A 24,272-nucleotide genomic window follows, 5' to 3' on the forward strand; every position below is an offset into this window, starting at 1 on the left:
GCCAACGACGGCGTCTGGCCTCCGCATCCGATTCTGAGCAGATGGAATTGAGTATGGCCTGCTGCTCCACCTGCAGATTCGCGTCTCCAGCGTCCCCCACATCCTCCTCCTCCTCTAACTCCAACTTCCTACTCCGGATCCACTACATCCGAAGGTAGCCCCGCGGCGATCCGGGCTTCGCGCCTTTTCCAGATCTGCTCAAGGAGCTGTAGTCGGTGCTCCGGCATTACAAATGGGTAGCTCCTCACCCGGCGGCGCGGGGCCATGGCTAGTAGTGGTGGCGGACGGGGATTGGAAACTAGCGGCGGCGGACGGGAGAAGGAAAGTCTGGAGGGGTAGGGTTTCGATGTCGGCCGTTGGCTTGAATAGCTGGACTAGGTAGTATGCTGCACCGCCAGAGCGACGCCACACGGCGACATCAGTCCGGCGAAGGAGACATCAGTCGGACCGCCGGTTTTTTGGGCGTTAGAAATGGATAGCTCCTCACCCGACGGCATGAGGGCATGGCTACTAGTGGTGTCGGACGGGGAGTGGAAAGTGGCGGCGGTGGCGGGGGCATGGCTACTAGTGGTTTCGGTGTCGGTTGTCCGCTTAAATAGCCGGGCTAGATAGTACGCGGACCGCCAGAGCGATGCCACGCTGCGACGTCGGTCTGACGGAGGAGACATTCGTCAGACCATCGCGTTTTCGGGCAATGGACCCCTGGAGTCAGTCCGATGTGGCAAACACGCCCGGGTTCCCACATATCCACCCCATATTTGGGCTGGATATGAGGGGTGCCGGTCAACTTAGGTGTTTGAGACCTGTTTGAGGCGCCCGTGTGGGCCGAAATTTCATGACCGGGAAGTGGCCGGGCCATCCGCCCAGGCGTTTGAGGCGGGTTTGGGGTCCCGGCTGTAGATTCTCTGAATGGTTCTGCATTGAATTATACTCCCTCCATTTTTATTTGGTCCGTGTATTAGTTTTGGTCAAAGTCAAGCTTTGTAAACTTTTACAAAGTTTATATACAAAAGTATAACATAAACAATAATAAATCAATACCATTAGATTCATTATTGAATGTGCTTTTCATATCATATAGATTTGATATGGTAATTTTTTATATTGTTTTTTATAATTTGGTCAAATTTAATGAAGTTTGACTTTAATTAAATTTAATAGGTAGAGTAAATGAAAACGGAGGGAGTACCTTACTGCATCCAACCATTCAAACCATTCGTCATCATGTATAAAGTTGAGTATGGCAGAGATAAATTTTCAAAGTTTGCAGATACTGAGACGTCCACGCCCATGCCTCGAGGATTCCTGCCGGTAAAAAACAAGAGTAGGGTTGTGTCCTCTACTGCGTCCTACACGCTGCTAGGGGCGTGGCCGAGACGCACACAAAAATTCGTCAGGCTTTGGTGCGCATGTCGTGGCCCCTACATCAAGCTTTTCTCTGCTTCTTCTGTAAATATATCTAACACAAAGGGAGAGAACTCGGTGCGCATTCAGACACACCAAATATTTACTTCGAGCAGCGAAGAACCACTACTCCACCCAAGAGCGTATGATAGAAATCATAGCGAGATGCACGACGGCTACCCCATCGAGAAGCTGCTCGGCGAGGAGCCAGATCTGCTGCAACAGATCTTCTTCCGTCTTGGTAGCCTCAACAACCTCGTCCGAGCAGCCGCAGTTTTTCATCATGGTACTGCGCCGTCAAGAATCCAGCGTTCCTCAAAATCTCAAATCATTCCATGAGAGGTGCGTCCCTCCCATCATTGGTCACGTAGTAGAGTCTGAGCACACTCTCTTCGCCTCTTCCATGTTCCTCCCACTTCCTGACTGGGCTGAAAGTTTCGCATTCAACAACTTCAGGGCTTTAAACGAGATCCTGGCGCTACATTATGTGAGGCAGTGGATGGGGACAAAGCTACAGAGGACTCTATCGCCGGTACGTATGCTTAAACCCTCACATCAGAACGACGGGACAAAGTCAAACTTAAATCACCAGCAATTCCCCTGATGCGCCATATGTTTTGTTTTCACCAAGTTAGGAGATGAGATCGACCAATCCAGGATGATTCTTCTTTACGAAGTTTTGGGATTAGCCGGGAACATCGGGCAACTCCCTACAAAATTCAAGATTTGCCAGACTGATTGCTGAGAGGTGGGCAAAAAAAACTTGGCAAGACCATCTATCAGCATGGCCACAATCAGCAAGTCCGAAGGGGGGCATCTGCAAAGGACTTGCAAGGCGAACGGCAGTGATTCGATTATCAAAAAAGTCACCAGAGACTCACATTTTTTTCCTGACAAACTATTTGCAGGTTATGTAATATGAATCTGATGTATTTTTTCCGTATGCTTTAGAGTGCGTTTTGTATCATGGTACGGATTTATTTTCATTATTAGCTTTAGACTCGCTAAAGTACTAGTTTGTAATGGTCAGTTCCCCCAGGGAGGATTTTGGAACCATGATGGATTGCATGCGTATTTTTCTTTCAGTTAGCACGAAAAAAAGCAGCAAAACCAACACGCCCATATGTGTCGTTCTTCCCTACCGTGATGCCATGCATTCCATGTATCATAGTGCCCCGCCATGCTCGGCCGAAGGAATTAACATGGAAACTTGCTTGGCAGTTGGAGGGAATAAGTTGGATGGATAAAGGTACTGGAAAATATTTTTTCAGCAAAAAATATTTTGCTCGTAAACAAAGCTCCAGGAGCACATATACGCACCTGCGGGCCGTCGTTGTGGAGCGCTGCAAGCCTGCAACACTGCCGGGATAGACATCCTCGCCGGCAGGGACAATGGCGCCTGCAAAACGCATCTTCTATCCTAGCGATGCTCACGGTAGAACCCCGGCTTCTGTTGCTCGGTCGACCATCTCCCAATCCCTCCATTCGTCCGATCGGTAGATAGCAGTACTACAAGAGCGCACGGAGCAAAAGCGAGGATGATACTTGATATATGTAACACTTTCCAAGCCGATTCAGAGATTGGATTTCCGCTCTCCTCTCCACGGCCTCATCCAGAGTTCTCCTCAACGGTGTTGCGGATGACCCAATCAAGCATGGTTGTGGGATTCGATAAGGGGATCCACTATCCACCCTGCTCTTTGTGCTTGCCATTGACCCACTCCACCACATTCTTGCAAAGGCTACCGAACAGGGCAAGCTACATCACCTCCGAGGCCGCTCCATTACGGCATCTCTGTATGCGGATGATGCAGCCATCTTTGTTGCACCAATCAAGGAGGACATCCAATTCCTGGCATCAACTCCTTTGGTGATGTTACTGGCTTAGTCACCAACTGCAACAAAAGCCTGGTGGCGCCCATTCGATGTGCCAACATCGATCTTGATGATATCCTCTAGGCCTTCCCTACAGTCCAGACCTCCTTTCCAATGCGATATCTTGGTCTACCACTGTCAATTAAGAGACTCAAGCGAATTCATTTTCAGTTCTTGGAGGATTAAGGTCGTTGCCAAAGTACCCACCTGGTCGGCCATGCACGTGGCAACACCAAGGCGCATTAATTTGGTCAAAGTAGTCCTCACGGCCATTGCTATATACCACTCACACCTCTTGACCTCCCGGTGGAAGTTAGGAAAAAGATTGATAGTCTAAGGTGCGCCTATCTATGGGCGGGTTGCGATACGGTGACGGGAGGCAAATGAAAAGTTAACTGGAACCTTGTGTGTAAGCCCAAGATCTATGGGGGGCTGGGTGTGTTAGACCTGGAAAAGTTTGCTTCTGCTCTATGTCTTCGTTGGCTTTGGATCGAATGGGCTGATCCGCCAAAAACTTGGGCTGGGATGGGTACGCCATGTACTGATAGTGATAAAGCTCTTTTCGCGGCGGCCACAAGGGTGTGCATTGGAGATGGTAAGACAGCAAAATTCTGGGAATCCTCTTGGCTAGATGGTCTTAGGCCCAGAGACATAGCACCTATGATTTTTGAGATATCAAAAAGGAAGGCATGTGTGGTTAGTAATGCGTTGGACAATCACTCTTGGATTCACTAGATTAACACCCAGCAAGGGCTCACCTTGACACATAACCTGCAGTTTGCTAAACTTTGGGAGATGATCACTGGTGTTACTCTCAGAAATGATAGGCAGGACACTATATCATGGAAATTCACTACAAATGGGGAGTACTCAGCATCAACGGCATATTTGGCGCAATTTGCAGGCCTAAGATACAGCACTAACAATGCCACGATTTGGAAGATGTGGGCCCCTCCGAAGTGAAAATTCTTTGCCTGGTTAGTGCTTCAAAACCGTGTTTGGCCAGCAGATCGACTGACGCGAAGGGGATGGCCTAACTGTGGCCTTTGCCCCCTCTGCAAACAAGTGCAAGAGTCTGCAGCCCACCTGTTATTTCAGTGTCGATTCTTAGGTAGAGTCTGGAATGAGATCACCGTCTGGCTTGGCATTCACCACTACACACCACGGACTTGGCGGAATGAGGATTCGGTTAGAGCTTGCTGGATCAAGGCTGTGGGTGCGGGAGACCAACACACGAAAGCCCTTGCTTCGGTTATGATGCTGGTTTCATGGAAAATTTGGAAGGAACAAAATGCAAGAATTTTTCGCAACATGGCCGCTCCAACAACGATCGTCCTCAGCAAAATCAAGGAGGAAGCCCGCCTCAGGGCGCTTGCTAGAGCCAAGCATTTGAGCCTACTTATGTCGCGAGAGTAGACCTTTTCTTTTTTTCCGCTTTGCGGCTTATGTCTAAAGCTTCTTCTTAATTAATGAAAATGGCAAATCTTTTGCCTTGTTTCAAAAAAAAAGAGCGGCGTTAGCTATTACACACACATACGGTGGGTTGCCCGACTGAAACAATGGAGCGACAATAACTCTGCACTCTTTTTTGGATGCATGCAAACGCGTCTTCACGCCTGGCTGTGCTCACGGTGGAGCCCCGGCTTCCGTTGTTCCCTTCGCCATTCCCCAATCCTTCCATCTGTCCGATCACTAGTTAGAAGTTGTACAGAGAGAGCGCAGGGAGCAACAACGAGCAAGATGCTAGATATATGCCAAACACAGAGCTGGAGGTGGCGTCAGTAATTAGAAGCCCATACGGTTGGTTGCGCGACTGGACGTAGTAGAGCTCTCTTTCCTCTGCAATTTGGAGTTAATCATACGGCAGGACAGTGCAGAACCGTATTCAATTCACCTAGACTAAATATGGCAAGTCTTACAACCCGATCCAGCGCGGCAGAAACCATTCCGCTTCTCTCAAACAGTGCCCAGTAGTGCACAACTTGATAGATGAAAATGGGTGTTAGAACACTACCAGACAATTACACCGCGCCGTGAAACTTTTGACAAATAACCACAATCAGCCGAGTCATTTGCTTGCCCAGAACAGCTGCTGCTGCTGCACCCTGCTGCTTCAAAAAGGGCGTGGTTACTTTGCCCCGAGTACACCTGCAAAGCTATGTAGTAAGCTTCCTTTCCCTGCCCCTGACACCAAAAAGGTTCGGCCCAGCTTACCCCCTTTGCCGTGGCGAAATTCAACAAATGATAAAATGAGAACCTTATCCACTCAAAGGTTCATATCTCAAAGCAAATGAAGGGTTCTGATAACAACCATCTGAGCTAGTATGGATAGTATCTCAAAGATATATATACAGCCGGTCTATTCTGCTAATATTAGCAGAATAACTATTCTGCTAACACTTCCGAATTGCACGCTCAACAGAAGTGCACGTCATTTTTTAAAGCAATAGCATTGCAGTACCAATGCGAGTGCACTTCCCGTCGCAAAAAAATTGTACGCGGTATTTTTTCGGTACCATTTCCGCTCTAATTTTTTAACCGTTTTTCGGAACGAGGCATATAATATACCGTTGAAAAGCTATGGATTAGGCGCAACTTGGCTATGTTGAAATGCTTTGAAGATTCTTCACGGCTAAAGAGCAGTTTTGAAAATGGTGCGGCGCGCGACGAGGGGTAGCGAGCGTTTTTTCTAAACCGCTTGTCGAAATGAAGCAAATGATACACCGTTGGAAAGATATCATCGAGGCGCATCTTTTCCATATCTATTATTTTCTCTAATTCGTTACGGTTTAAAAGCAGTTTCAAATTTACTAAATCGCGGAATTCTGTTTTTCAAATTTTTTCAAATTTTCGGTACTGTTTTTGCTCCAGTTTTTGAACCGTTTGTCGAAATAAGGCGTGTGATACGCCGTTGCAAAGCTACGGACAAGACGCAACTTTCATATGTTGAACTATTTTTAAGATTCCTTACATTTTTTAGTTAATTTTGAAAATCGTGCGGCTGACTACGAGAGGTGGCGGCTATTTTTCACGAAATTTTTATAAACCGCTTGTCGAAATGATTCAAAATATATGCTGTTGGAAAGATATCGTCGAGACGCAACCTTTTCATGTAGAACGCTTCCTTTAATTCCTTACGGTTCAAGAGCAGTTTTAAATTTATGGAAATGCGGACACTGTTTTTTGCGACACTCAAATTGGCGAGTGAACGTCATCCGACAGAAAACTGCACTGCATCGGACGAAAATAGCACTGCATCAGACAGTCAAATGAACTTCATGATTTCTTTTGTCGGGTGTAGACACCCAAATTGGCGAGTGAACGTCATCCGACATAAAACCGCACTGCATCGGACGAAAACAGCACTACATCAGACAGTCAAGTGAACTTCATGATTTCTTTTGTCGGGCGTAGACACCCAAATCGGCGAGTGAACGTCATCCGACAGAAAACCACACTTCATCGGACGAAAACCGCACTGCATCAGACAGTCAAGTGAACTTCATGATTTCTTTTATCGGGCGTAAATTTTCTCAGACAAGTTTTTGTTGTCTTTTTTCAACGTTTTTTATGAACAAGAGTGGACCGCACAGACGGGGCAAGTGAACCGCGACATATATTTAAGCGAACCACATTACTTTTTTATTGTTTTGCTAAAAAAATCGCATTTCAATGTTGTGCGCAAGTGAACACCATCACTCTCAAAAGTGAACCACATCCGAGGACCAAACGCACTGCAGGTGTTGATGTAACAGACAGATTTTTGCAACACATGAAATAAATTGCGCTTCATACAAAGGGGTAATGAGCTGCTACACGAATTGAAGTGAACTACTTTTCCAATCGTCCCACATACAAAACAAATCGCATTCGAGAAAGAAAATAAACTTCCCGTGGGGATTTCTTTCTCTTTTTCTACAAGGTGAACCACCAAGGGGCTGCACTTTTTTTAGAACTTCGAACAGGGTGCAGCGAGCTGCACAATCTGCACATCTCATTCGTTCCCGAGCTGCAACTTTAGACACAGTGAGCTGCACATCTAGCCTCATCTCATTCGTTCCCGAGTTGGAAAATTATTTACAGTGAGCTGCATATCTAACAAAGTATGTGACTACACACACGCGCGGAGTACTGCATGGATGCGCCAGCAGACCATGATCAGTAACTGCAATAAAATGCCAACAGAGCTGCAACAATGCGGTGGTGGAACCCGTTCTCCGATTAAACACACATAGAGGGAGCACCGAAGTGCACGCGTGGTGTGAACTCTGTGTGGCCACCCTCGGCTAGGCTGGAGGCAGCAGACCCGCATAGCCAGTCGTGTGACCATCGTTCTCCTCTTCAAGAGAAAAATACCACTGATGAGATGCACGCCTGGAGGCTCAGGGGCGTGTCCCCTTGACGCAGAACTGAACTGCACGCTCGTCGAATCAACGCCGCACGCTGCCGCCGGCGATGAGCTGCACAAAACCTTTCAAGAACAAAGTGAACTTCTCTTCTTGAGTAAAACTGCAGCCAGACGCAAAAAAATTCAAACAAAACTTATGTGGGCTGCACCACGGTCATCGATGGTTCCGACAAGAGAAAAATTGCAGCGTGACACCCCTTGCTCTCATCGCCAGCGAGGGAAGGAGGAGCTTGGGGGAGGCAGCCGTGGCCCCGATCTGGACGAGGACAGGGCGTCGCAACAGCCGTGGCCTCCAGGGGGAGATGCAGCTCGATGGGAAAGGGATTGGGCGTAGTCCTTGTTCCTGGTCGACGCAGCGGCCCCAGTGCCCACGGGCAAGACGGAAGATGGATCCGGCAAGGAGCACGAGGTAGACCACCGGGGCACGCCGGAGCCAGGAGGGGGCGGGGCACCGGGATGAGGGGCGACTCACCTCACGCACGTCGCCGGGCAGGCACGGGAGGAGGAACCTGCCGGCTCAGGCGGTCGCAGCCGGGGCAGGTGGCCAGACGGGGGTGGGAGGAGCGAGGTGGAGGAGCATCCCGCAGGATCCGCCATGACCCGACAGATTCATCGCTAGGTAGGGGAAGGATAGGAGGTGGAGGGTGGCCGAGAGGCGGGGGAGGAAGAGGAAGGTGGGCGGCGGGAAGGTGGTTCTCCTGGGGAGGAAGGTGGGCACGGGGGAGGCCTTGCTCGCCTCGCACGGACGCAACAGGTGGAGTGGCGGCGCGGAATCGCAGCCAGAAGAAGGAGGCGGGGGTAGGCCGGGACTCCGGCGGAGCTGGAAGAAGGTGGAGGAGGGTGTTGGGCGCTAGGAGGTGGCGGCCTCTCGGGATCCAGCGCGTGCGCCGCGCCAGAGCGCTGTAGTCGTGGGGGTGGGGATTGGGGGTGGTTGCCCTGGGGCGTGGGCGTCGAGGAGAGGTGGGTGGCAACTTTTTTTTGACACATAGGTGGGTGGCGACTTGACCGGGGAAGAAGGTGGGTTTGGTGGGGTATTATCAGAATAAGCATTTTTGTTATTAGAATAAGACTCTTAAGGGTGTTATTAGAATAGACCCACCCTATATATATCAATTAGGCTTCAAGTGTGTACTTGTTGGTGAAAGTGTTGTCCAATGGGAATTATATTTTGTATTACTCATGTAGCCTACAAAGTCTGTCGCACAGCCTTGTAACACTACAAAAAAAGACACACCCGTGACATTTTGGGCCGAACGAATTTTTTTCCTGTCATGCTTATGACACTTCTATGATGATAATGTGACAAAACCCGGTATCATCATAGATGTGGTGGGCTCCTACTTCTATGAAAAAAATCATGATAGAAAATGGTCTTTTCGTCCTGGGCGGGCCGGAGACGCAGCTCCATGACATTCTTTGGGCCGTCCATGACGGAGAAAACCGTGGTAGAAGTGAGGGCGAGGAAAACATCGGGGGAGTTCCCGGTTACGGTGGGTGGTCGGGGGCCGAGCGATGCGCGTTTCTCTCGTACGTACGCGCATGTGTGTGAGGCGTTGCGCTCTAACTGAACCCGAGCGATTGCACTGCAGGCTACGCGTTACTGAATCCGAGCGATCGATCGATCCCTTGCTGTTAACTGAACCCGAGTGATTCCTTCGCTACTACTGCTAACTGAAGCCGATCGATCCCTTGCTGTTAACTGAACCCCAGTGATTCCTTCGCTACTACTGCTAACTAAAACTGGTGGAGGGCTGGATGAACAGTAGCCCGTGGAGGGGTGGTTGAACAGGACCCCTTGGAGAGGGCGGGTTGAACAGTAGCCGGTGGAGGAGCGCGCGGTGGAGGCTGGATGAACAGGAGCCCGTGGATGAACAGTCGCAGGTGGAGGCTGGAGGAGGTCGACGGTGGATGAACAGGAGCCCGTGGAGGCAATCGACGGTCGATGAATAGTAGCCCGTGGAGGCAGTCGACGGTGGAGATGAAGAGTATCCTATGGAGTCCCGTTTTATGGTACGCCACACCCCTCCCGATGAACAGGACCCCCTGTTTCGACTTTAGCGCTCCAACACAAGTCCGTTTCCTCCGTTCTGCGGTACGCCACACCCCTCCCGATCAACAGGACCCCGTTTCGACCGTAGGAGGTCCGTTTCCTCCATTTTGCGATACGCCAGACCCCTCCCGATGAACAGGATCCCGTTTCGACCGTGGCCGGTCGAACACAAGGCCGTTTTCTCCGCCCTGCAGTATGCCAGGCCTCGTTTCCATCGGCTGTCCCGTCCAAGCCGGTGGCTCCCGATGAACAGCACACGTTCTGTTGCCTCCCGATGAACACGACGCATTCCGTTGCCTCCCCATGAACACGGCGACGACGCAGTTTCTTTGTTCCGACCCAGCCACAACCATGTACGCAAGCCCTGGCCGTATGTATGCGCGAGTAGGCGTTCGAGACCCCGCCCGTATGTACGTACGTGGTCGTATTTACTTTCTTGCACCCTGGACGTTGTACCTACGTGTACATGCTACATGCGCGCCTCTACTACGACATGTGCCCTTCCTTACACGGCCATGGTTCATCGCTGCAGCCTGCAAACAGACCGATCGTATGTACATACACGTTCGCGACCAGAATGACAACGCTACGTACGCTTTGACCGGGTGGGTCCCGACTGTCAGGCACTTCCATGTGTGCAAAGATGTAGCTGGCGGGTCCCAGTAGTTAGGGGGGCGAATCATTGTTTTACCCGTAATATGGACGCACTTCCTTGCGTGCGAAGATGTAGCTGGTGGGTCCCATCAGTTAGGGGGAAACATTTTTTTATGAAATGCGGTGGCCCGTCCGGTGGGTCCCTGCTGTCAAGTGGAGGAATCATTATTTTCCGCATAATAAGGAGGCACTTACTTGCTACGGCCGTGGATCCAACTGTCAGCCTCTCCATGTACAATACTCTTTCGATGGAAGTCGTTCCTTAACCACGTTGACCACGCCGCGCCGAGAGCACCAGGGCGGTGGACGACGGCGAGGCCTAGGAAGGGGACGACACGGAACCGGGGAAGACGTGGCAGTGGATGCCCATGCAGACAGGAGTACGAGGGTTCACTGGTTCGGGTGCGGTGTGAGGTTGCCGTCGCCGCAGAATATCAGGTGGTGCGGGTGAGTAGAGGGATGGCCTGGCCAGCGGTAGGAGTAATAGGGGGCGGTGAGGCCTCCGCGGCATCACAGCCGGCCACGAGAGGCAGGAGCACGCGACATGACCGGCGCTGGTTTGGGCGGCTGGAGCAAGAAGACCAGAGGTTGAAGAAGCACTACGGCCGTTGGATGGACATCGTACGGTCCTTGGTACGCGTCAACTTAGTAGGCCCACAGGTTTGGGCGGCTGGAGCAGGAAGATTAGAGACTAAAGAAGCACGATTGCCGTTAGATTGACAACTAACGGTCTGATGCCGGTGGAGTCGATTGTTGACTAAGTTTCTATTTTTGAGAAACCTAGTGTACGAATGAACTTAGTAGGCCCACAAATTAGCCTCGAAATCTGTGGCAGACAACATAGAGCCCATTTGCTATTTTTTTAATAATTTGCAGCCCATGTGCTAATTCTTAAGTAATTTATTACAGCCCATTTTCTGCCCAGGACCACGGTCAAAAAGTTCAACCTTATTTTGCATATTTCGGTGGAGTCCGAACTGTTGTAATCCCGAAATGATAAACATTTTATAAGAACTTATTGATTTGCCAAAAAAATCGTTTTGTTTTTGTAAGCAAACAAGACGTGCGACAATTGAGTTGGTTTAAGGAAAAACCAGTGGTAAAAAATTTAGCGTTGAGAGGGAGAAAAACAACAAAAATAAGGATGTTAATATGAAAAGGAAACTTTATGTATTTTCAATATAATGATACGTGTATATGGACTAGTAAAACTATAGGTAGAGATTAGAAAACGGAAGTAGGACATGGCGTTTCAAGAGGAAAATAGAACTGTGTTGTGTGTTTGATTCTGTAAAAAAACTGCTTGCGGATGTTGTAAGACAAAATATAAGTAACACTGGTGGGCCAGAGGCCAGTAGATACCTGCTGGATCTTTGTGCCCCGTTGTCGTCATGGGCTAGGACTGTTAAAAACAAAACCAAGCCTGGGCAGTCTACAGCCCAGTTGAAACTTGCTCGACCTGGAAAAACAATATACCTGCTCAATAAATGAGAGAATTCTGCAAGTACAGACTGATAACTGGGATGCATCAGGTATATTGTTTTTTCATCGTGATAATAAGTGCACGCACTTGTTTTGAAAAATTTGGAGAACTGAGAATTCGAACGGCAGGTGATTATGCTACCCATCAAATAAAAATCAGGTGCCTGAAAATTTGTTTCGAAACAAATGATTCAACTTTATATCTACGTCGACCCTCGGCATGATGGTTGGAAGCAAATGCCAAGTTCATACCGAAAGATCGTTAACAGCAATACCAACTTGCGGACGACAAGGTAGTACAAGTACCAATACCAAATTAACTTATAATCTTTTTAGTCCTGGCCCTAGTGTTCGTCTGGTAGAAAATCTTGCAGAGGACCAGCTCCCGCTCCTTCTCCTGCTCCAGGTCCCTGAGGTGGTACTGGTGCATCACCCAGTTGGTCCTCTGCTGGTCAAAGTTCTTTTTTTTGTGTGGGAATGGTCGAAGTTCTTGTTGGTGTGCAGCGCCAGAACCTTTTTGCTGCCCGTCTGCCGGCCATTGACCATCACCGGCAAGGTATTGCCGGTCTTGTGCCCGTGCATGCTGCACTCCGATTGTATCTTGCGACGCGTCCACGTGCCCTTTTGAACGCTCTGGAATTGCGATGGAAGAAATACTTGCTTAGGCCACTCAGTGTGATACCTGCAGTATTGTTGAATACAGGTTTTAGTGTACGTAGTTGGCATTTTCATAACATCTTTGGGATGTTGCAGTCACTTGTTTCACTTTTTATTAACTGTCAAATTGTAATTGCTTCACTAGGTCTGCGTCTAAAAAGAAAAATAGAGCTATAAACAAAGGAATATGTTTGTGCAAGTAGACGGCCGATCGGTGTCTTACCTAGAAGTTTCCCAGGATGGGTGCAGCATATGCCGTGCTCGCTGTTGATGGTTGGTATGAACAAATCGATGAGTGGGTGAGATCTCGCGCTGTCAGCACTCACTTTGGCCTCAAGGTGCTTGATCAGCTCCTGATCCGTGGGATCGAACTTGACGCCAGCCGGCAACACCCGCCAATCCTTCTTGGAGTTGCATCGGTTAATTCCAGTTATATGGTACTCAATGTATGATCAATCGACTGTTTTAAGTGAATGATGAAACATTTCGATAGATAAGTGGTAGTACTCCACATCTAATGTCCACAATACCCGAACACGCCGCCGGGATTCTTCTGTCACCTCACGCGCAGTGTGTTGTCACGTCAATTCAATGTGAGGACATGATGAATAATTTGACCGAGGTATACTAGTACTGCTACTGTACTACTTACTAGTCATATTTAGTGTCACATTTTAACCATAGGCTTAACTAACAAAATGTCAATGCATGTCACCGAAAATTATTCCATTGCAAACTATGTTCAAATACGAATAAAACGATATAATTTTTTGTGACCTAATGTTCCTATATTCGTTTTGAAAAGCATGTGCGCCACCCACTGGTCCAGCTAGTTCCACTTTCCTGATTTTACTCTTGATGCTTAGGGTTTCCCCCCTTTATCTACTCTACTATGATCTGCGTAGTTGCTTTCTGTCGTACTAGCATTATTCCACCCTTCAAGCTAAACAACACAACACTCAAAATTACAAAGATTAGTTGTTCAAATATGATTGTGATATGATACTGATATTAGTTAACAGACACATTTAAATTGTTAGCTAAAGGTCCCACTTGAGTTCCGAATGCATGTCGCGACATATAGAGAGACAGTAGAATGGCATTTCTTTGTCACTTGTTGACTATACTTTCATGTCCATACCAAATCTTAGTTGTTATTTTAAAGCAAACATCGGTTGCTAACTACCCTTTGCGCGGTTTGCGGCTCCAGATCTGTCATCCCACTACCACGGTCAACACTATACTCATCATGCTTACAGTTTCCCCATTTTATGATGACCACGATCACCCTACGTGGTTCGTGTCATAATAGCACTTCTCCACCCATCAAGCTAAACAAGCTTAGCTGTACAAATTCAAATATTATATTATGCTGATATTAGTAAAACTGAGAGATGTTTAATTGGTCAGCTAAATGTTCCTACTTTAGTTTTGAAATGCATGTGAGCCACATATGGAGAGACCGGAAGGAATATTATTTCTCTGTGCGCTCTGGTTCATCATGGGTGGGCAACCGACATTGTATATAAAGACTTGTAATATCTTCAATCTGGTTGCTCTTCTGCTATTTTTAAGATGATCCTCTTCTCTTCTTTAATAAGTATGTTCCTTGTTGGGAAGAGTAGCAGAGACATTTGCGGTTGACTGGTCAGGTCGAGTTGTTCTTCCTTAGTATATTTTGAATCTGTTAGGTCAGGTCGACTTGTTCTTATTTACTGTATGTTGAAGCTGTCATTTGCGAAGTATCATCACTTCTGTAGCTCTCATATTTTGAGTAGTAGGCCACATTATATTAATGCACACACCAAATTACAACATGCATGGCATCTCTCAGAAGAATTGCAGAGATAGCACAAAGGGGTTTACAGGGAGGCAGTATTGGATTAGAATCACTTCTGCATTACAAAGATAATCTCACTTGTTTTTATATTTTCATGCATGTCAGGTATTGAACATTATCAAAATGAATATGAGAATGGGCGCACGAGAGGAATATTGCAGAACAATCCACTGGCTAACAAACTTGGCATGGTGGAGGATGGCCTATCTTATTCACCCATCAAGGTGCTTGCTCTAACTTGGCAAGGTTGTATTGGTCGCACATATTTTGCATCCGACCTCTTGCATTACTTCTACCTTGTTACACCATCTGTTTAGTTTAAGCATCATATATGAGTATATGCCACACCTATCCATTTTCTGTACCTATTCCATGTGTCGTCATACTATGTTTTTCCAGTCAAATGTTGTTCTTCCGTAATAGATGTCCAAAAGGAAGAGGGTGAGTGCAGATCCTCAAGGAGTACAAACTAGGTATTTGGAAAAGGTAGTGATACCTGATAAATCAGATAGATCAGCAGCCACAGAAAACATAGGCCCAACTGTACCACACTTTACCCCTACTCCACTGGCCAAACCCCTATTAGAACTGCTGAGAGTCCAGCATCAGGTACAGTCTATGATATGAATTGAAAATTTGAACTCCTAAATTTCTTCATGTGCCTTACCTTCTCTCTTGTATGAAAACTAATTTTAGATGAATCTCCTTGCTCTAAGGATCATAGGATCTCACAACAATACTGGGCTCTGCATTGCTCTTGTCAGTACCTCTTGCCCTTTGTCAGCATACTTACAGTCATTGCTGTCTGATTATGTAGCATCACTGTAAATGTTCGCTTCTTTATCCTCCCTTTGCTTGAAATTATAAGATCTATATTTACTCTTAGATAAATGTAGAATTAACACAATGGTTATGAAGTTTTGGATTGCTCATGTAAGTACATGTTGTCATGTACTCGCTCTGTATCGAATTAATTGTTGATCAATTGGATGTATTTAAAACTTACTAGTGCTAGATACATCCATTTGAGCGACAAGTAATAACGGACGGTGGTGGTATTACTGTACTTGCATCGCGAGATAGTTGATTGTCTAGCATTACTCTGCATCTTATCTGCCCTCCCCTCCACTTTCTCCAAATTATCATATCTACATTACTCTTACCATAATGTTGAATAAAGTGAATGCCACTTCACAAGTTGATGTCTGCATTCCTCTTGTCTATACCTTTTGCCTTGTAACCCTGCACTTAATTAATTGCTATTTGATTATGTATCAACAGTCTGCACCTGAGCTTCATTATCCTCTGTTTCTTCCAATATTATTTGATCTATCTTTACTCTTTGCAAAATGTAGAATAATGGCAATGCTTATAAAGAAATTTCTTTGGGGAATTTATTGATCCTTCCATCAACATGGAGAAGGGCTTTGTCCAGCCCGTGTTAACATGTAATGTAAGTTCATCCTTCTCAAGCCTTCAAACGTTGTTCTAGTATAGAGTTGGATAGGCATCATTTCCTCCACTGCTGTTTACTTTGTTGTTTACATCTGATTGGATGTTTGCAACAACTACCAGTTTTAAATTGTAGTTGTAAAAACATGTTCCTTACGCAGAATAGATCCATTTATTTGCTTATATAATTGTGAAACCTGTTACGTGTCTCCTTGTTTCTCTTTCAGAATCATATCTCTTATGCCAGGCAGAACTTTAGGGAAGATAGTGAGCCAAATCATATTGAGGATAGCGAGATGACCCCAAGGTCCTGTCTTGATGAAGACAGTGAGTAGAAGCTACTCACCAGCCAGTGTGAGACAACCTCTATGCAGTCGCTGCCTCAATCAGTTCGACTACTTCAGTCTCAACTTAAAGCGGAAAGGCTTGCTTCAGCTCAGCTCCGACTTGAAGTCAAAGATGCAAAGAAGATGTCAGAGGACTGCAATGCGCACTATCGTGCCATACAGCTAGGGATGGAGCATCTATCGTTGACACAACTAAGGTCTCATCATCTTGTCTGGCTGCTTGCGGGGCCCGTCCTGGCCAGGCCTAGTGCCTTCTGAAGTGCTCTCAGGTTTGTATATTCTTTTGTCGGCGCGTTTATATGCACTAGTGGCGACCTTTGATTCCCACTGTATGTAATCCGCGGTCACGTTGCGCTTTATTATCACCGGTAGCGAACTTTGATTCCCAGTGGATGTAATATGCCGTAAATTCTTTATTGTATAGTCTAGATTTATTCTTTGGTCGGTATGCTGTAATTTGGGCCGGAAGGTTCAGTGGATCTCAGTTTTGTCGGTCTTCAGGCCAGCCCGTTACTCATATGGGCCAAAACGTGGGCATATAATCATCTTGGGCCATTAGCAGGTCTAAACCTATAGTAGTTTCCAACCTTTAACATGCCGAGTAAAGTTCTAGCCAGCTGGGCCAGAGAATACCCTGGGCTTTTAACAGGCTAAAACCTAGATTGGGCCAGCGTTGGACCGAAAAATTCACGGGCCAATACAGGCCGAAACTGCCAAAGGCCCATGTTTGGCCCAAATAGGACGAGCAGTTAACAGGCCAAAATATATCTCGGGCCTGTTTGGCGCACTAAAATTATGGGCTTTAAGCAGGCCGGTATCCACGCGGGCCATAGGCCCAAAAGTGTCACGGGCCATTATCAGATGGGCTATAAGCAGGCCGGATTTAACGCGGGCTGTAATTAGTCCCAACTGTTCCACGGGCCATGAAGAGGCTGATAGGCCTGTTGGGCTGAAATTTATCCACAAAGACTACGGGCCGTTAAGAGGCCTAATGTTACTTCGGACAAGAAATAGCCTAGTTTCTGCATGGGCCGTTAAAGGTCCTAAAGTTAAACCAGGCCCACAACGTCCCAGATGCACCACGGGCCGCTAACAGGTCGGAAAATATTATCGGGCCGAACTGGTCAACAGGCATTTAACGGGCTGAAAGACAAACCTGTCTTAGAATGGGCCCAAAAGAATAGTGGCCTGTTAATGGGCCTCATCCGATATGGCCCGTAATTTGGCCCAAAACACGGCAGGCTACGAACGGGCCTGATTTGCTATGGGCCTCAATTTGGCCCAAAACATGGCAGGCTGTTAACGGGCTAGCCCACTAGTGTCCGAAAAAACACGGTGGGCTTTTAGCTGGGCCGGCCTTTTCACCGGAATGGGCATCTGTCGGGCCGTGCCACGTGTCGACGTATCATAGGCGCCTCCTGTCCAATGAGTGGATGACATCTGTCCCAACGGTGAGCAAACACGTGTTTCCTCCGGCCAATGAGAATTTTACACGTGGAAAATCTCCATTGGTCCGGGCTGTTAACGGGTTATCGGATCCAAAACCGGACCCGATAGCTTAAAGGCGACCCGTTACGGTCGATGCCACGTGTCGGTCACCCTTGACGAAAGCACTTCTATGACGCGGGATTTATCGTCATGGAAGTGGACACTTCCGTGATGATCATTTTGGTAATGTCATGGAACACTTCTGCGACAACACAGGTATGACTATCTTGATTCTGTCATAAAATCATCATGGATGTACATGCATGATAGAAAACGTGACCTACTGTGACAAACACATATCATCACGGAAGTGTATTTTTTTGTAGTGTAACTTTTACCCTATTTCTAAATTTGCACTAGTCCTCTATACCGTATATTGCGCTACTCGTACTACTACCTCCCTCCTGGTTTACTGGTCCCCTTCGTAATTTGTGTCAAATTTTGACCATGTCACAGCCCTAGCATTGTTTGCAATTAGTGGTAGAAGCATGCATGCATCATGTCTAAATTACTTCTTTAATTTGAAATGGGGATTGGTAAACCCTAGCACCAAATGAAATTCAAATAGGTTCAAATAAAATATTTTTCAATGACCCAGAATGCCCTTTGGAAATGTTCATGATTTCTTATAAAGGTGAAAACCTTTGCCAAAAACGATGAACATATTTATTGGTCATTCCTGGATTTTTGAATTAAATCATAAACTTTTTGACTTTGGGCATTTAAACACTATAAATAATTTAAATGCTCAAATAATGTTGGAACTATTTGTGGGCCACTGAAATAATTCAGAAAGTGCTCATGAATATTTTCAGGATTTATAAAATTGATTTTGTTTTTAAAAATGGATCAAAAACAAACTGCAAAATAGAAAACAGAAATAAAAAGGAAAGAGGCTTACCTGTCCACCTACCTGGCGCAGCCCACCTGGCGGCCCAGCTGGTGACCCAGCCCACTGGCCGAAGCGGTCGTCTTCAACCTCTGCCAGTAGGTAGAGGCGTGACGACGCCCGCGCAACCGAGGTCTCCACGTCCTCCCTTCCTCTCTGGCCTCCCTGGAAGTCGCCACGCTGCCCCCTGACTTTCTCTCGCTCTCCCTCGTCCCCATTCCCTCCCCTGGCTCTCTCCCTCTCGCCGGCCGAGCGCGTCCGTCGCTGCCGTTCACTGCCTGCGTAGCCACCGCCGCTCCCGTGTCGCCCCGAGCAGCCCGAGAGCTCCGCTTCATCCCCCTCTTCCTCCTCGACGAGCCGTGCAACGTCGGACGCCCCGAAGCACCGTCCTCGACGCCATTTTCGTCCTCTGCACCGACGGCCGCCGCCGCTCGATTCGCCGCCCACAGAGCGTCGCCGACCTCGCCCTCGCGCTCGTTGGACTCGCGGTGAGACGCTGACCCGTTCCCCTCTTCTTCCCATGCCGTTTGGCCGCTCTAGCCGCTGTTTCTGCCAGACCCGAGAGCTCGCCGCCGCACAACCATGTCGTCGTCGTCGTTTCAGACGCTATAGCTCACAGGCAAGCACACCAACGTGCTCAGCGTCCATCCACGAGCCCGTAGCCACCAACCGCTTTTCCTCCCGAGCTCCTTAGCGCCAAACCTGCCGTTCCCACAGCTCCGGCCGCCGCGCTTGTCGCCGCTGCCATCGCTTTGCTCCACCTCCAGCCGCCTCGATGCCACCACCCGACGTGCCTCATCGCGCTGCACCCGTAGAGCCCAGCCACGCACGCTCTCGTCGCCAGAGTCGCCCAGACGAGGAGCGCCGCCGCGTCCTGCTTAGCACCGGCGGCTAATCGCCGTTTAGGTGACGTGGGCATCATTAGTGGCTAATGACCCACTAATTAAACCCTCCAGTGACATAGACAGCTGGGCCCCACGCCTATTAACACCGGGTTTATTTTCTGTTTTGTTTAGTTTATAACCCAGCGGGACCCACGCGTCAGAGTTGACTGTGCTGACATGTCCGTTGACCTGACCCCACCTGTCTGTGACCCTAGGCAGCACTGAGTCACTGACTAGTGGGCCCAAATGGTCAGGTTTGACCTAAGCTGGCACCTTTGACCTGCTGACGTCACCCCGACGTCATGCTGACGCAGTTAACCTTTTTTGGATTTGTTCTTATTCAGGAAATTCCAGAAAATGCCCTAAACTTGTAAAATTCATAGAAAATTATCTGTAACTCCAAATTAAATAAGTGATATATGAAAAATGATCAGCAAAATCCAATCTATCCATTTGTACTGGTTTCATGCATGATAAAGAAACTTAACCCTGCTGTTTAGATCAAAACATGATAATGCATTATATGAGTTCATAACTTGAGTTTGAATTTGAACCCTTGGCTCAAATAAGCTCAAACCCTTCTATTCTAGTTGCATTAGCTCAAATCACATCATGTTGCCATGTCATGTTCATGCATCATATTCTGCATTGCATTGATTGTGTTTTCTCTCTATTGCCGGTATTTGTCCCCTCTCAGTAGACGTGGTTCCGACGATGAGATCGATGACACCGATGAAGAGCTATAATATCTTTAGAAGTGCCAGGCAAGCAAAACCCCCTTGTTCATTTTGATACAATCCCACTCTCTCGCTCCTGCTCTCTTTTACTGCATTAGGACAACATCGATTCAACTGTTACATGCTGCGGTAGCTGAACCCCTTTTCCTCTGCATGACTTGTCATTGCCACAGTAAATAGATGAAACCCACTAGCATGAGTAGGAGTTGTTTGAGCCCCGATGTGCCTACTCATTCATGCTTGTTTGTCATGCCTGCTACTGCTTAGAGTTGAGTCTGGTCTCGTTCATCAGGAATGAATTGGAATGGTGATGAACATGTCCTACTGTGTGTGAGTTAAGTGTGTGAACACGATTTGGTAAAGGTAGCGGTGAGAGGCCATGTAGGAGTACCTGGTGGGTTGTCTCATTGAAACCATCCTCAGGAACTGAGTTCTGTGTTTGTGATCCATGAACAGCTACTACCACACATTGGGATCCTTAATTGACTCTCTCGACTTATTAATCGCCTTGATCTCTGTCCAGGAGTTGCAACTAGTTTCTGGTGTTTGTAGGATATGTGTTGGAGGCTGTGCGTAGCGCTGACCCTAGGGGTGGGCTATGATGCGGTAGATACACTGTGGCCCGGTGTACCTGGCGCCCGTTTGGTGTCTCGGGAACCCTGCAGACATCGTTTAGGGCTGTGAGCGAAACCCCGGCCGGATCTCCTCGCGGATGGAACCCGAATAGGCGATAAACCTGGACTAGAGACTTGTGTGGTTAGTCAGGTCATGGCCGACTTCCTCGCCAGGCCTCCGCTTGAAGGTTACCGAGGTACACGACGTGTACATGGTGGTAAGTGGCGAGAGCGTGTGTGAAGAAGTACACCCCTGCAGGGTTATAAATGATCTATTCGAATAGCCGAGTCCGCGGTAAAGGACTTCTGGGTTGCTTGTACAGTTCATAGACAAGTGAAAGTGGATACTCTAAAACTCGCAAGATAAGTGTGAGTGCTATGGATGGCCTTCTCGTGGGGAGACGGGAGCGGATCCATACTGGTGTATTGATATGGTGAATATGTGGACTCGTGTGCGCCACCTCAAAAGAGTTACTTGCAGTCATAGTTTAGGATAGCCACTGAGTCAAAGCTGGCTTGCTGCAAGCAAACTCCACCACCCCCTTTGTTGATAATGATGCATATGTTGCTAGTTCTCATGTAAGTCTTGCTGGGTACATTTGTACTCATGTTTGCTTATTTTATGTTTTTTTAGAGAGACTTCAGTCTCGCTAGTAGTTCCGTGTGGACTTCGACGTTTAGCTTGATACCTCAGCAACGATCTTGTGCCCTTGGCAGGATCTGGTAGATAGTCAGGCTTCTCAGCCTTTTTCATTTGTAGATGTCTGTACTCAGACATGTTAAGCTTCCGCATGTGCTTTGACTTGTATGCTCTGAATGTTGGGTCATGAGACCCATGTTTGTAGTATCTCGCTCCTCGGAGCCTAATGAATAAATACTTGGAGTCGTAGAGTTTTGTTGTGATGCCATGTTGTATTTACACATATCGAGCATATTGTGTGTATGAGTGAAATGCTTGGTATGTGTGGGATCCGACAACCTAGTTGTTTATCCTTGGTAGCCTCTCTTATGGGGAAATGTAGTCTTGTGCTTCCATGAGCCATAGTAGTCCGCTACAGCCCGGTTCACCGGAGTCCTGCTAGCCCAGCACTACTGCTCCGGAACACTTGACTGGCCGGCATGTGATTCACTTCGTTCCTGTGTCTGTCCCTTCGGGGAAATGTCACGCGGTGACATCCGGAGTCCTGCCTAGCCTGCTACAACCCGGTTCACCAGAGTCCTGTTAGCTCAGTGCTACAGCCTGGATTCGCACGCTGCTAACCGACATGCTCGATGTTGGTTCATGTATTCCTGTCCCCGTAAGTTAGTGCCACTTTGGGTTCACGACTAGTCATGTCGGCCCGGGTTCTCTGTCATATGGATGCTAGCAACACTATCATATACGTGAGCCAAAAGGCGCAAACGGTCCCGGGCCATGGTAAGGCGACACCCGTGGGAATACCGTGCGTGAGGCCGCAAAGTGATATGAGGTGTTACCGGCTAGATCGATGTGACTTGGAATCAGGGTCCTGACAGACCATAAATTTCACTAACTAAATGTTAATGCATGTCACAAAATTATATCATTTTATTAGTATTTGAACATAGTTTCCCATGGAATAATTTTCGGTGACATGCATTGACATTTTTGAAGTTAAACCTATGGTTAAAATGTGACACTAAATACGACTAGTAAGTAGTACAGTAGCAGTACTAGTATACGTCGGTCAAATTATTCATCATGTCCTCACATTGAATTGGCGTGATAACACGCTGCGCGTGAGGTGACACAAGAGTCCCGGCGGCGTGTTCGGCTATTGTGTACTTCAGATGTGGAGTACTGCCACTTATCTGTCGAAATCTTTCATCATTCACGTAAAACAGTCGATTGATCATACATTGAGTACCATATAATTGGAATTAACCGATGCAACTCCAAGAAGGATTGGACAGTGCTGCCGGCTGGCGTCAAGTTCAATCCCACGGATCAGGAGCTGATCGAGCACCTTGAGGCCAAAGTGAGTGCTGACAGCGCGAGATCTCACCCTCTCATCGATTTGTTCATACCAACCATCGACAGCGAGCACGACATATGCTACACCCATCCTGAGAAACTTCCCGGTAAGACACCGATCGACCGTCTACTTGCACAAACATATTCCTTTGTTTATAGCTCTATTTTTCTTTTTAGACGCAGACCTAGTGAAGCAATTACAATTTGACAGTTAATAAAAAGTGAAACAAGTGACCGCAACATGCCAAAGATGTTATGAAAATGCCAACTACGTACACTAAAACCTGTATTCGACAATACTGCAGGTATCACACTGAGTGGCCTAAGAAACCATTTCTTCTAGCGCAATTCCAGGGCATTCAAAACGGGCACATGGACGCGTCGCAAGATACAGTCGGAGTGCGGCATGCACGTGATCTGGCACAAGACCTGCAATACCTTGCCGGTGATGGTCAATGTCCGGCAGACGGGCAGCAAAAAGGTTCTGGTGCTGCACACCAATAAGAATTTCGACCATTCCCGCAAAAAAAGAACTTCGTGCAGCAGAGGACCAACTGGGTGATGCACCAGTACCACCTCGGGGACATGGAGCAAGAGAAGGAGCGGGAGCTGGTCCTCTGCAAGATTTTCTACCAAATGAACAATAGGGCCAGGACTAACAATATTATAAGTTAGTTTGATATTGGTACTTGTACTACCTTGTCGTCCGCAAGTTGGTATTGCTATTAATGATCTTTCAGTATGAACTTGGCATTTGCTTCCAACGATCATGCCGAGGGTCGACGTGGATATAAAGCTGAATCATTTGTTTCGAAACGAATTTTCAGGCACCTGATTTTTATTTGATGGGTAGCATAAGCACCTGCCATTTGAATTCCCAGTTCTCCAAATTTTTCGTAACAAGTGCATGCACTTATTATCATGACGAAAAAACAATATACCTGCTGCATCCCAGTTATCAGTCTGTACTTGCAGAATTCTCTCGTTTATTGAGCAGGTATATTGTTTTTTTAGGTCGAGCAAGTTTCAGCTGGGTTGTAGACAGCCCAGGCTTGGTTTTGTTTTTAACATGCCTAGCCCATGATGACAATGGGGCACAAAGATCCTGCAGGTATCTACTGGCCTCTAGCCCGCCAGCGTTACTTATATTTTGTCTTACAACATCCGCAAGCGGGTTTTTTACTGAATCAAACACACAACCCAGTTCTATTTTCCTCTTGAAACGCCATGTCCTACTTCCGTTTTCTAATCTCTACCTATAGTTTTACTAGTTCATATACACGTATCATTATATTGAAAATACATAAAGTTTCCTTTTCATTTTTACATCCTTATTTTTGTTGTTGTTTTCCCTCCCAGCGCTGATTTTTTACCACTGGTTTTCCTTAAACCAACTCAATTGTCCCACGTCTTGTTTGCTTACAAAAACAAAATGATTTTTTTGGCAAATCAGTAAGTTATTAAAAAATGTTTATCATTTCGGGATTACAACAGTTCG

The 24,272-nt window shown here is 47.2% G+C and overlaps 1 long non-coding RNA gene across 1 annotated transcript; it reads left to right on the forward strand.

Moving 5' to 3' along the window:
• The first annotated feature begins 1,439 nt into the window (after positions 1-1,439).
• On the forward strand, positions 1,440-2,478 carry LOC120967154 (uncharacterized). Its single transcript, XR_005761060.3, has 3 exons — positions 1,440-1,746; positions 1,861-1,936; positions 2,036-2,478. It is a non-coding gene; the product is annotated as an uncharacterized lncRNA (long non-coding RNA).
• Positions 2,479-24,272: the final 21,794 nt, after the last annotated feature.

The sequence above is a fragment of the Aegilops tauschii genome, chromosome 1 (assembly GCF_002575655.3).
Source record: "Aegilops tauschii subsp. strangulata cultivar AL8/78 chromosome 1, Aet v6.0, whole genome shotgun sequence".
Lineage (NCBI taxonomy): Eukaryota > Viridiplantae > Streptophyta > Magnoliopsida > Poales > Poaceae > Aegilops > Aegilops tauschii.